This window comes from Bufo gargarizans, chromosome 10 (assembly GCF_014858855.1).
Source record: "Bufo gargarizans isolate SCDJY-AF-19 chromosome 10, ASM1485885v1, whole genome shotgun sequence".
NCBI classification, from domain to species: domain Eukaryota; kingdom Metazoa; phylum Chordata; class Amphibia; order Anura; family Bufonidae; genus Bufo; species Bufo gargarizans.
In genome coordinates this window covers 104,186,831-104,200,653 of record NC_058089.1, presented here as the reverse complement: position 1 = coordinate 104,200,653, position 13,823 = coordinate 104,186,831, and positions in this window count along the sequence as shown.

Genomic DNA, 13,823 nt, shown 5'->3' with positions numbered 1-13,823 from the left:
GAAGTGATGTCAGATAATTTTGTCAACTTTACCTGTAGAACCTTGAAGCATGAAGCAGTTTTGCTATTTCCCATTGTTAAGGTCTTACAGTGTGCAGAACGTCTTGAAACTTTGTTTTTGAAAGGCCAGGATAAAATAAATAGATAACTGCAAGAAAATAAATATATAACTGCCCGGGTATGCTACATGAGCCTAGTAGTAGTTTGATTTTGCGAATTATGAAAATTTGCACAAAATTTCCTTTCCTTTACGCTAGAGCCTCAGTGTCATCCAACACTAGTGGTAAAATTGTGATGTTACTGAAACAATAATGTTCTCCTAGGGTAAAAAAAAGTTGCAAGTAACCCTGTGACCATCTCAAAAACTTCTTAATTTGTTTATTTTTATTTTTTGCAATTTTGGCATGATCTTTTGAGACTTTCCTTGAAACTTGAGACTTTCTCCTGGGGAAACATTAATATGTCATGTTGAAATAGAGCCATAGCCTAGTTTCATTTCCTATAGACTTGTAAAAAAACAGAACAGCGCTCATTGTCTTCTCCTTGAGAACATTTCGAGCTTTCAGATTTCACTGCCGTTATTTCCTTCATAATTACACTCATCCTTATTTATAAAGTCCTCATCCTTGGATACAACATTGTTTTCAAATCCCAAATTACAAAAGATTTCCTGTCTTGAATGAGGCGTCAGTTGCCAGCCGGCACAAGATCCGACTCTTCTCATTTTTTTCACCATCCAATAAAACAATAAATGTCATGTTAACAGGTTTATTATATTCCATCCAGATGTAACTTAATGAGTTTCGCAAAAAACAATTATCTGATTAAAAAGAAAATGATTAAAAAGTAAATTAAAAGTAAACTCCCTTTGATTGTTTAATACAGCCATGGTTTCTCCTTATCAATGTCTCCTGTCAATTAAAATATATTTTTATTACATTTTTGGCCAATAATTTGCTTACTATAGACGATCCTATAATTAAGAGCGGCACCAGGGATTTGGGGTATTGACATACCATTCTATTAGACCAGATAGACACCACAGCTCTATTTGATATGTATTACTTTGTCAGGCAGTCATCAGTAGTTGCTTGCTGATGTTCTTCTGTAAGAAAAAAGAAAGTTTTCAGCTTCTCAAGGTCATGCGATAGGATTGCTGTTTTTTGGTGGCTTTTTGGATCCTGCAAAAGCCAATTACCTTTAATCCTAATTAACTGTTAAGGGAGCTTAAACTTGTCTGTGCTCTTTGAAATATAGTCGGTGTAGGTGAGGTCTCTGTCACGGCTGTTTCTGCTAGTTCGGTATCAATTATTGGAAAGGTACATGCTGTGAAGAGAAAAAACACAGAGTGTTAAAATAAATTGTTCCTTTGAGTATGTCTGATGTTTAGAGATCTCTGTTTTTTGCTCAGCAGCGGGATGCGTGTTCAGAGACCTGCGTTTGCCGCTCAATTGGTTGACCTAACCTTGCATGTGAACATTTTGAAAGTACATTCGAATAATAAGGTATAATAGCATAATATATTTTAGGCTTGCAAGGTTTATAGAAAACTAATTTGTTTTTTTATACATTTTTTTCAACTTTTTTGGAGTTTCACAACATTTTAAACTATGTAGCTCCTACTGTATAATTATAGGGGCCTTGCTACAGTAAGAGTTCTGCAAAGAGAGCTAAATGTGATTACAGACAGAGATAGGTAGATAGATCTCGCATGTCCGGTGCACTGACATCATTGGTCACGTGGCCTCAGACATGTCATGTGAGTAGGAAGCACGGCCACAGGCAGTATGCTGGCCACAGGTTGCCTGTGATGGGTATTTGTACCATGCTAGCCTGCTTTACTGATATACTGACCCATGTGATTCTGACCTCTGCTTGAAGAGCGTTTACTCTCTCTGCCTGACCCTTTTGGATTAGATGTGACTTCCTGGTTTCTGACTTCTGCCTGCTCCTGGTTTTTGGCCTCTGGTTCTGATCAGGTTTGGTTTGGATTCTCCTGGTATTGACCTTGGCTTGGTACATTTCTGGTTTTGTCTATTATTGTCTGAGCAATTCTGTCACTAGCATTTTTTGTTTAGCCTCTTCATTGTTTCCTTCCCTATTTGGACCCTGCACTTATGTAGGAAGGGATTGGCGACCAGTTGTGGGCCGCTGTCTAGGATGGGTCATGCAAATAGGTAGGGACAGTGCTTGGGCATGAGGGCTCACTGTTCCCTACTGTGATATAAAATAGATAGATAGATAGTTTAGATAAAAGAGGCAGCACTCCGAAATAGATGAAAGGTTGGTGAACCTGCTTTATTCACCCCAAATGAATCATGTCATAAATAAAACGGGTCCACAACCCTTTCACTTATTTTGGAGTGCTACCTCTTTCTTCAGTTTGGATATCTTATGATTCACAATCAATAGTCTTGGAGGGATTGTACACCATTTTTTTCATTTGATTGAGATAGATAGATAGACAAAACAAGAAATAACAGCAGTGCAGCTACTAAAGTCGGTATGATGCAATCCCGCTGGGACCACAGGCACAAGCTCCACTGAAAGATCCAAAAACAGAAAAGCAAGGCAGCACTCCAACTCCAATAGACGGTGAATGTCTATTGGATCTTGACAAAGGCCTCAAATGTTGCTTAGGGAATAAACGAGGTCCAACACCTATTGACCATCTATTGCAGTTGGAGGGCTGTCTCGTTTTTCTTTTTTTAGATAAATAAATAGATGATAGAAAAACCACCGAACATTTATGGCTCTAACAAAATATTTATTCAAAACTGAATACTTTGCAGCAAATAAAATATGCATTTTTAGTCTCCGGTACCTGCATCACAGAAGTAGAGAAAAGGTATAATTCTCATAACTCATGTAAAAAGAGATACTTTTATGTGGAGGTCACTATTATACCTAATGCAATCCGAAGCAATTGAAACACTTAGGTGTTCTATTATACCATGTAGATTTAAGAGAACTAACTGCTTCCTTTGTAATCACACAGGTATTTGCCTCTTAGAAAAGGACCAAAGCGGCAATTCATGACAATTGACTCATTGGGTGGTCTGTGTTGGGAAGGAAAACACGGCAGCATAATTGCTGTTTGCATCTTTCAGTTTCTTGCTTAGTAAATAAAAAGTGGAAAGTTATTATCTGAACTGTATTTTTTATAACTGAGTCTTTTTTACATACATATTTGAGGCATATTCTAACAGTATTAGGTGCAAATGAGGTCACTGGATGTTCTGTAGCACATGAGTTGTGCTGGTAACTTATTAACAGTCACTCCAAGCACTGGCGTAACTATAGAGTCTTTAATATTGATTGGACCCTGGGCAAGAATTTACTTGGGCCCCCTGGATCCTGCCATCCCACACCCTAGCATGCAATCACGTCCTCCACCACAACACACACAAAAAAAAAATCCACACCCCTCGTCAAGTAGTAAACTTTAATAATGTAAACATAATGAACTGGCTCACAAATAAATCTTTAGCTTGACCTATTTACCACCTCCCACTCCCTCCCACTCCCCCCCTCCTCCAACCACCCAGCACCCTTGCTCACATAAAAATATATATATACATATATATATATATGAATATATATATATATATATATATATATATATATATATACAGTACAGACCAAAAGTTTGGACACACCTCTCTTCAGCTTGTTGCCTGTCCTTAGCAGTGGTTTCCTAGCAGATATTCTACCATGAAGGCCTGATTCACACAGTCTCCTCTTAACAGTTGTTCTAGAGATGTGTCTGCTGCTAGAACTCTGTGTGGCATTGACCTGGTCTCTAATCTGAGCTGCTGTTAACCCGCGATTTCTGAGGCTGGTGACTCGGATGAACTTATCCTCCGCAGCAGAGGTGACTCTTGGTCTTCCTTTCCTGGGGCGGTCCGCATGTGAGCCAGTTTCTTTGTAGCGCTTGATGTTTTTTTTACTGCACTTGGGGACACTTTCAAAGTTTTCCCAATTTTTCAGACTGACTGACCTTAATTTCTTAAAGTAATGATGGCCACTCGTTTTTCTTTACTTAGCTGCTTTTTTCTTGCCATAATACAAATTCTAACAGTCTATTCAGTAGGACTATCAGCTGTGTATCCACCTGACTTCTCCACAACGCAACTGATGGTCCCAACCCCATTTATAAGGCAAGAAATCCCACTTATTAAACCTGACAGGGCACACCTGTGAAGTGAAAACCATTTCAGGTGACTACCTATTGAAGCTCATCAAGAGAATGCCAAGAGTGTGCAAAGCAGTAATCAAAGCAAAAGGTGGCTACTTCAGTGTGAATCTACAATTTTCATAGTCATGAAAATAAAGAAAACTCTTTGAATGAGAAGGTGTGTCCAAACTTTTGGTCTGTACTGTATATATATATATATATATACACAACCATACTGTGTATATATATATATATATATATACATATATATATATACACACACACACATTTCTCATATATATACATATATGAGAAAAATGGCGGCACTGACTACTATCTGAAAAAATGGGTGCACGCTCCAGGGGAATTGACCTCTTACCCCACTCAATGTATCCAGAAAATGGACGGCACTCCGACTAGATGAAAGTGAAAGGTTCCTTTATTCAACCATACGGTGCAACGTTTTGGCTCCAAAAATGAGCCTTTTTCAAGCAGAGATACAAAACAAGTGAGGGCAAAAATATAGGCAAGTCAATCAGTGAACAAATCATGTGACCAGATCCCACCCAGTGGGCGTGTTACAAAAGTGACAACAACAGAATCATAATTAAAATGCAATGAACAAAGTACATAATAAGGCAAATGACATGATCATATATATCTAGCATTTGCATACATTGAGTGAATAAAGAGACATACCCATCGATCGAACAGGAGTAGACAATCGATGGATGCGTCCAGTGAGTCTAAAACATACCGAGGGCGGAGCAAAGGGACGATCAAGAGAACATATCAGAGCGGAAAGGGGCACATTCCATGCGATCGTTAAGCGTTGTAAACATACCACTGTGCAGGTGCGGTGTTACCTCAATCAGGGACCGGTGGCAGCTGGAGGACGCCGAGCATCATCAAGGTTGGTCTGTGCTCTTGCCTCATCACAGCGCCACTCAATACAGCCTAGGTGCGTTGCGGCGCATGCCCAGTGTTCATCCGGTCTCAAAGCGCCATCTTGGGAGCTTGAGAAATGCCCAAATCCCATGTGTAAACATCAGGCCTGTCGTGAATCAGGGTAACGCGATCTGGACTAGTACGGACAGCCTGAAAAAACTGATCGCCCACATACTATACCCAGACATAAGACCAACTGACCCCGCGGTGCAGAAAGGAATGTCTGTCAAGGGTGTCAGATCGCTATCATACCCAAGAGGGTTCTCCTCCTGCAGGTACACAGATGTCACAGGGAGCAAATCTATACCAGATAGAAAAAGTAGTCTCAACCGCACCATCACGGCTGTTGTAGTAAAATATATGTCAGTCCCAGGGTACACGCCGGGTCCGGCAGTGAAAAAATTGCAAATAGATAAAACCAAAAGAAAAACTTGGCATGATAAAAAAGGTGCATGGCTTCTAGGAATGTCGCCCTCCCGTATAAAATAATGCGTCCACTTCATCCTTGAGCTCCAGCCCTCCAGATACTGAATGCAAGTGATCTGTGAATAAAAAACACGGGAAAAAAGGATTAATTTACTGTTAAAACAGCAGATTCTTGAAATAAATATATTCTCTCAGTGTGTACACGAAGTCGCCGTGACGCAACCTGCTAAACACAAGAGGCAAACCACCCCTCATACAACATCCCCAAAATTGAATTCTATGTTTAATCCATTTGGTTTCAGGCTATTTAGCCTATGGATCCAACTTAGTTCCTTGCGCTTGAGTATATATACACACACATTATATATATATATTAGAATCATTGATAATTTCTATTACTTTACAATTTACAGAGATATGTTTAAAATTCTTTATGGTCATAGGACAACTTTGAGTCTGATTCATTGGTGTGAGCAATCCTTTACTCCCCATCGTATTTCATTTTTGACTTCCAAAGCAATCTCAGGAATGAAATAGCATATCCATTAATATGTTAACGAAGTGCCAACTAGATTTTGATTTGCATTTAGAATGGACAAAAGAGAATGAAATGGATTCTTCGAGATGTCCCCATGTAGCTTTAGAAGTTAATATTGGGAAATCTGGCATTAAGATGCTCATTTTTTTTAAATACGCCACAGACGATGGCTCTGGGGTCTCCCAGTAGAGTTGAGCCCTCAAGGAATGTACATAATGTTTATTGAGTGGTGTGCACTGGTGAGCAGACATATGAGGATTCCTGTCTATTACAGAAGAGAGCTGTAGATCAGAAACATGCAGGATGTAGCAATAGACTCAATCTATTCTCCAATAATGATATAAAGTGGTGATAGCAGATACTGAATGTACAATTCTTCCTCCTCTGCTACTTCCTGTAGTCTAATCCATCGTCTCTTGCTGTCATATCTAGAGCTTATAAATAAAGCCATTTATATGTTACCTGGTTTGCTTGGTCACAAGTATACAATGTCATTTTTCCATCATTTTACCCCTCATAATTTAATCTACAAGGCTGGGATTACATCACCGTTTATTTTTCAGTTCTTCTGATTCGTCAGAACAGAAAAAAAACAAAAACGGATCCTTTATTTTAAGCATCTGTTATGCTCAGTTCTGCATATTTTGCATCCGCTTTAGCCATTTCCATCTAAGATCAATTATTTTAGATGGAAAAAAAAAACAGTCACTGCTCCAGAAGTTCGTCAAAGAGGTAGGAAGGCTGCAGCCTAGGAATTGCTACAAGCTCTCCTCTTTTGGTCTACTTAGTTCCTGCTGTGAGATTGCTCAATTTCAGTTATTATAGTTACAACCTGCTTCCTGTGTGCGCTAATTACTCTGTCAATATTGTGAGCAGTGATGGCCAGTTCGCCGTGTTCGCCCGCGAACACATGCAAGCTGCCATCTTAACTGACAAGTCCGGCGAGGCACAGGTAAGTCCTTACCTGTGCATGTGCGCAAGCTGGTCTGAAATAAAATGCGGTCTCCGGGTGCAGGCAGTTTAGAGAACAGCCCAATGAAGGCCCCCGGAGGCTGCTCTCGGAACTGCCTGCTCCCGGTGACCGTTTTCGAAAAATTATTCTCAGCACATTTAGAATAGGTTTAAGTAAAGTTGTTTAAGTAAACTTTTAGATAGACTTAAGCAGGTGTGTAGCTATAGAGGTAGCAGTCGCTACCAGGCCCAGGAGCCTGAGGGGCCCAAAGACCCTTGTGCCACATAAGAAGACACTGGTATTATAGAAAGTGTATGCAAGTTACACCTCTGGCTGGACAGAAGGGGTTAGGTTAAGAATTTGGTATGGAGGAGGGGGGGCGCAGTTTCAATTTTTGCCTCATGCAGCACGAAGGTTTGAGGGAAGAGGGCCCAAGCTGAACTCTTGCACCAGGGCCCATAAGCCTTTAGCTACACCCCTGCACTTAAGGGATGTGCTGCATGACCTACAGAATACCTGATAACAATGAACATTATAATTAACTTGATTATGCTCAGGAGAATAAAGAAAATTGTCCTTAATTATATAAATTTCTCACTATAAACGTGCTTTATGTTTAACAGATATTTAAAAATGTATTGTTAATAGTAATGAAGAATAAAGGCTTTCAAGGCCACTGTCATTGGAGGATGCTTTTTAGTGTATTTTGGTGTATTTTAATAATTAATAATTTAATGAGCAATGTGTAACTACTGATATTATGTGTAAAAAAACTTTCATATGTATGTTTCTCATAAAGTGTTGGAAACCCAAAATTTTATAGATTTCAGGCCTTTACAGCAAAAGGAGATTTGTCCGTAAATACTTAAGCAACACTTCTACAAAGCATCCGCTGGTGGCAACTTTATCTGCTCAATAAACCATAAATGAAAACTACTATTCAGCCTGGGAAATTAATAGTCATCTTGCTTGGGAGACCATATTGTCATTCATAGGACAGCTGCATGGACTTGTAGTGGCCATACTTATTCAATAGTGGTTGGTTGAAGGATCGTTTTGCTGACAGCTATCTCTTCCGACTCCCCCATATACACAAATGTGTATTCAATGAAGAGAGGAGAGATAGCTGCTGCCAGACTCTTCTGGAGATGGTTTATCTCTAAGGAATGCAAAAGAATTGAGTGAAAATGTTTACTTTGCCCGATCCTTCTCTCGCCAACATCATTAAGAAAGGACATCTCTGGATTCAAGAATGCCACCTACAGTGTTGATCTCTACATATGAGTCTACAAACTATAAATGAAATGTGATCTGATTGGCTAATCCAGTATCTTTGAGATGTTTCAAGGATGGGCAATGTATTGGCTGTGTGTGTAGGACTAGTGTATAAGAAGAATAGTTGGCCACCTCCTATCTCTCACTACCCTTTCCTACCACCGTTGTCCTTCGCTTGCAACTTTGCTTTTTAGTTAATTATTCCCATTGCGTGTATTAATGTTGCCCTGTTTATAAGAAACCCTTTCAAGATCCAGTTGCCTTGGGTCAATTTTAAAGGCATCCCAAAACCCAGCAGATTCTACATAAAGTATTTATCTACTGTGGGGGTTCGCTCTGGTAGTTAGGACTAGCGGATGCAGTAGAGAGACAAAGTACACAGTTCTTGAATCAAACAGCGGTGTTTATTCACACATTGTTGCATAACAAAATGCATGATAAGGTGTATCACAAAACACAGGTCGATTGGTGTTTGTTCACACACAAGGAAAGTATATAAACAATAAAAATCACTTTTTCACCTGGGTGTTAATTCACACCCTGTTAGCAGTTCAGCCTCACCAAGTCCATAGGCGGCCTGTACGCCTTTAGAGGGGCCTGAGTCCTTCAGCCTGGCTCAAACCTCAAATCCCAGCACAGCCCTCAGTTCACATCACACAGACTCCTGAGCTCTACTGTCCGAGGGAGGTAAATCCACCACACCTGGCAGTGCTGGATGGTTTTTATGCCTGGCAAAACCTGGCCTGAAACATGGGGAGTAGTCACCCACCCAGCACTTTGACTATTCCCAGTAAGTGCCGTCCTGGATCAGCTATGACAGCCATGCTAAATCTCATTGTGTCAATTAGCAATAGCTGCTGCCGCTGACACATAAATTCACCGGCTCTTACTTCACCGAGGCCAGAAACCTCAGTGACACATACCTTTCATTAACAATGATTTCACGTACCTTCTTACACTACGTATTACGTTGATTCCATATGTGGTCCCATTTACTGAATGTAGCCTATTGAAATAAATCAAGATAGGGTAGGAAACTTTGAAAGGGAATTATCATTCAAGCATAAAACATAATTTATTAATCAGGGTTTAAAAGATGACAAAATACTACAGATCTGAAGAGATATCCTCCAGGGAGCAACGGGCAAATCACAAGGTTGTGAGAGTCTTGGGAGTCTGGAAGGTGAATAGAGGGCTAGGGATATGCCCATGATGCCAGCATTAGGAAATATCATAGTCAGGAGGGGAAAGAGGATCTATCCCTACAGGAGTTTAGATTTGAGGGCTTCATGATTACTTTTCTTAGGCTAGTTTCATACTAGCAGCAAGGAACTCCGGCAGGCTGTTCCGGCGGGTGAACAGCCTGTTGGATCCGCCCTGCCGCTAGTGCACACGTGCCCCCGGACTACCGCTCCAGCCCCAATGAGTATAATTGGGGCAGGGCGGAGTTCTGGCGACAGCACGGCAGCGCATGCCGAGAGACGGCTGGAATAAAAGTATGACATAGTCTGCCGTGCTTCCGCCGGACTCCGCCCCCATTATAGTCAATGGGGCTGTGGGCAGGCGTACACTAGCGGCAGGACGGATTCGACAGGCTGTTAACCCACCGGGACAGCCTGCCGGATTTCCTTGCCGCTAGTGTGAAAGTACCCTTATGATCTTTTCTTTTTTCTTTTTTCCTTTCCTTTTAAGGGGACCTATTTGGCCTTGAATGTGGTGCTTATCATCATCTGAATATGTTGAGTTGCTATGGGTTCCTGAGTTTAGCCTGCGGAGATAATGACAAAGTCTAAAGGAGATCGCTCTTAGGTCGTGTCATAAGTTATATTGTACGTTTTTGATATGTAACCTGAGAAGTCAAGTGTATGGAAGATGGGTGTAACACTATGCCTGCTGACGTTTGCTCCTTTTTGCATCTGTACCTGTTATTCTAAATAAATATTTTTATATATTTGATTTGATATAATATTTAGATAATAAAAAAAAGAAGATAAATCACTCCAAGAAATCAAATCAAGTTGCAGAATTTGTAGGGCAACATTTCTATGAATCCATGTGTCATCTATTGACCCCCTGGGCATAAATACATTTTTCTTTAATTAAGTGATTCATTTCCATGCACAAAATAAATGGGAAGATGTAAAACCCAGATCTGCTATGTCAATGCATATAATAAACTGGTGGCCAGATTGTGTTGGTGGAGGCCCTGTGTCAAAAAACATTTATGCCGGGGCCCTATCCCACTATTACAACCTTGTTCCCACCTGATTATCTATAGCATCCATACACAGTAGATGTACTGTAATATTATACTTGTGTGGTCCACTCCACTGAAGTCTATAGAATTCTAGAGAACCACAAGTATCTATGACCATTTCTTCACCTCTATAGGAGTTATGGAGCAAAGCTAGCAACTCCTTTAGTCTTCACAAGAGATTGCCACAAGTAAGCTGAGTTTGAAAGTATATGGGGGGAGTAATCGCCGTTGGCCAAATGAATTTTTGGCCAACATCTATTGAAGGTGTATGGGAGCCCTTACTCATGAAGAAGGTGGAGGTCCCAGGGCGTATGCCTTTAATAGGTTCTAGGTTCAGACACAGAGTTGTGAGGTTGCTAGGCTACTAAATATTATAAAAAATTGCAAAGTTTAAATTTCATTTTCTACCCCTAAGGCATATTTTGTATTGTTGTACGTACAGGTGGCCATATTGCTAAAAATCCTTTTATTCTAGAAGACTGTGTACAATTTCTACTTTTCGATATTTGTGCTGTTATTCATGTCCTTATTACTTTTATATGCATACAATTTGCTCTTGAGTCCCATGTTAGCCGTAAACATGTTCCAAAGCCAGAAATGTTGTATCTGTGTCAGGTTTAAAAAGTGATCAAAAAGACTCTTTCTTTTCAAGTCAGATGGCAAAAAGCAATTAATCCTAAAATTGTAGCTTTTTTTTTCCATATTTCTCTGAGCACAAGACTAAACCTCTCAACAGAGTAAGAGAATCAGTAGTTATCTGGCAGCAGAGACTTCTAAACTTGAGCGGCCTTCAGGCTAGATAGATGCCGTGTATAAAGCCTCCTCATTAATAACATAGAATCTATGCTGCAAATTAGTTTTGCTGTTTTGATTTTGAGAATGTAGGTATTATATTGTAGCTGCTGGATGGATCTAGACACTTGGATTAAAATACATTTCTATTTCATCTTTAAAGGTCATAAGATGATTTTTGGAGGATACATAGTAAGATTCTTAAGGGAATGTTAAAAGAGAAAATTTTCTTGTTAAAATACTTTATGGAATGTGTAACTGAATGACATCATATAATGTCATTATATTAACTTGTATTATTTTTTTAGGCGTCTAATAACAGTTACAAGAACCTATTTTAAAGAAGATCTATGAAGACCTTAAAGGGCATCTGTGAGCAGATTTGTACCTATGACACTGGCTGACCTGTTGCATGTGCACTTGGCAGCTGAAGGCATCTGTGTTGGTCCCATGTTCATATGTGTTCACATTACTAAGAGAAAATATGTTTTAATAAATGTGAATGAGCCGCATTGATGTTACACCAAAGGACTATGCTCTTTGTGCAACTGCCATGCCTCCTACAGTTAGATTGATTGGGTCAGGCAGGGAAAACATGATAATGTCTGGCCATAATGCCTGCCATAATGCCACTGCCTGTAGGCAGTGGCGTACATAGAGAAATAATGGCTCCATAGCAAGGATCAAACCAGGCCCCCCAGACAGGACAGAGGGGTTTCTGACTAAACCCTTTTCAATGACCCTTGGGTCATTTTTCCACTGCCTCATTTGCTAAAAGTTGTTCCTTTAGAGAGTGGAGTCCTGACTAAGTTTTCACCTCCAGTAGAAGAGGAGATAATCCCAACTAAGACTGGGCCCCCTTTTGCCCCGGGCCCCCTAGCAGTTACGCCTCTGCCTCTAGGTGTAATAGCAACTCCCCCATTCCTCATAGCACCTCATTTGCATATAGAAAAACATCATTTTTCTTAGCAACGCAGGCACATATGAACATGGGACCAACACAGATACCTTCATCTGCAAAGCGCACATATAACAGGTCAACCAGTTTAATAGGTACAAACATGCTGACACATGGCCTTTAAATCTGGAGTAACTTTTCTTAGAATCATTTTTCTGTTATTCTTCCTGGAAATGTATGAATGAATTCACAACTGAGTGTTACCATTCTTCTTGCCAATATGATCTGTCAAGATATACTCAGTCAGCACGGATCTAAGGGAGTCCGTCACCACTTTTGACTATGCTAAACTACTGACAGCAATAGAAAGAAGCTGGAGAGTAGAGTTGAGCGAACACCTGGATGTTCGGGTTCGAGAGGTTCGGCCGAACATCCCGGAAATGTTCGGGTTCGGGATCCGAACCCGATCCGAACTTCGTCCCGAACCCGAACCCCATTGAAGTCAATGGGGACCCAAACTTTTCGGCACTAAAAAGGCTGTAAAACAGCCCAGGAAAGAGCTAGAGGGCTGCAAAAGGCAGCAACATGTAGGTAAATCCCCTGCAAACAAATGTGGATAGGGAAATGAATTAAAATAAAAATTAAATAAATAAAAATTAACCAAAATCAATTGGAGAGAGGTTCCATAGCAGAGAATCTGGCTTCCCGTCACCCACCACTGGAACAGTCCATTCTCAGATATTTAGGCCCCGGCACCCAGGCAGAGGAGAGAGGTCCCGTAACAGAGAATCTGTCTTCATGTCAGCAGAGAATTAGTCTGCATGTCATAGCAGAGAATGAGGCTTCACGTCAGCCACCACTGCAACAGTCCATTGGCATATATTTAGGCCCAGCACCCAGGCAGAGGAGGGAGGTCCCGTAACAGAGAATCTGTCTTCATGTCAGCAGAGAATTAGTCTGCATGTCATAGCAGAGAATGAGGCTTCACGTCAGCCACCACTGCAACAGTCCATTGGCATATATTTAGGCCCAGCACACACACAGGCAGAGGAGAGAGGTCCCGTAACAGAGAATCTGGCTTCATGTCAGCAGAGAATCAGTCTGCATGTCATAGCAGAGAATGAGGCTTCACGTCAGCCACCACTGCAACAGTCCATTGGCATATATTTAGGCCCAGCACACACACAGGCAGAGGAGAGAGGTCCCGTAACAGAGAATCTGGCTTCATGTCAGCAGAGAATCAGTCTGCATGTCATAGCAGAGAATGAGGCTTCACGTCAGCCACCACTGCAACAGTCCATTGGCATATATTTAGGCCCAGCACACACACAGGCAGAGGAGAGAGGTCCCGTAACAGAGAATCTGTCTTCATGTCAGCAGAGAATTAGTCTGCATGTCATAGCAGAGAATGAGGCTTCACGTCAGCCACCACTGCAACAGTCCATTGGCATATATTTAGGCCCAGCACACACACAGGCAGAGGAGAGAGGTCCCGTAACAGAGAATTTGGCTTCATGTCAGCAGAGAATCAGTCTGCATGTCATAGCAGAGAATGAGGCTT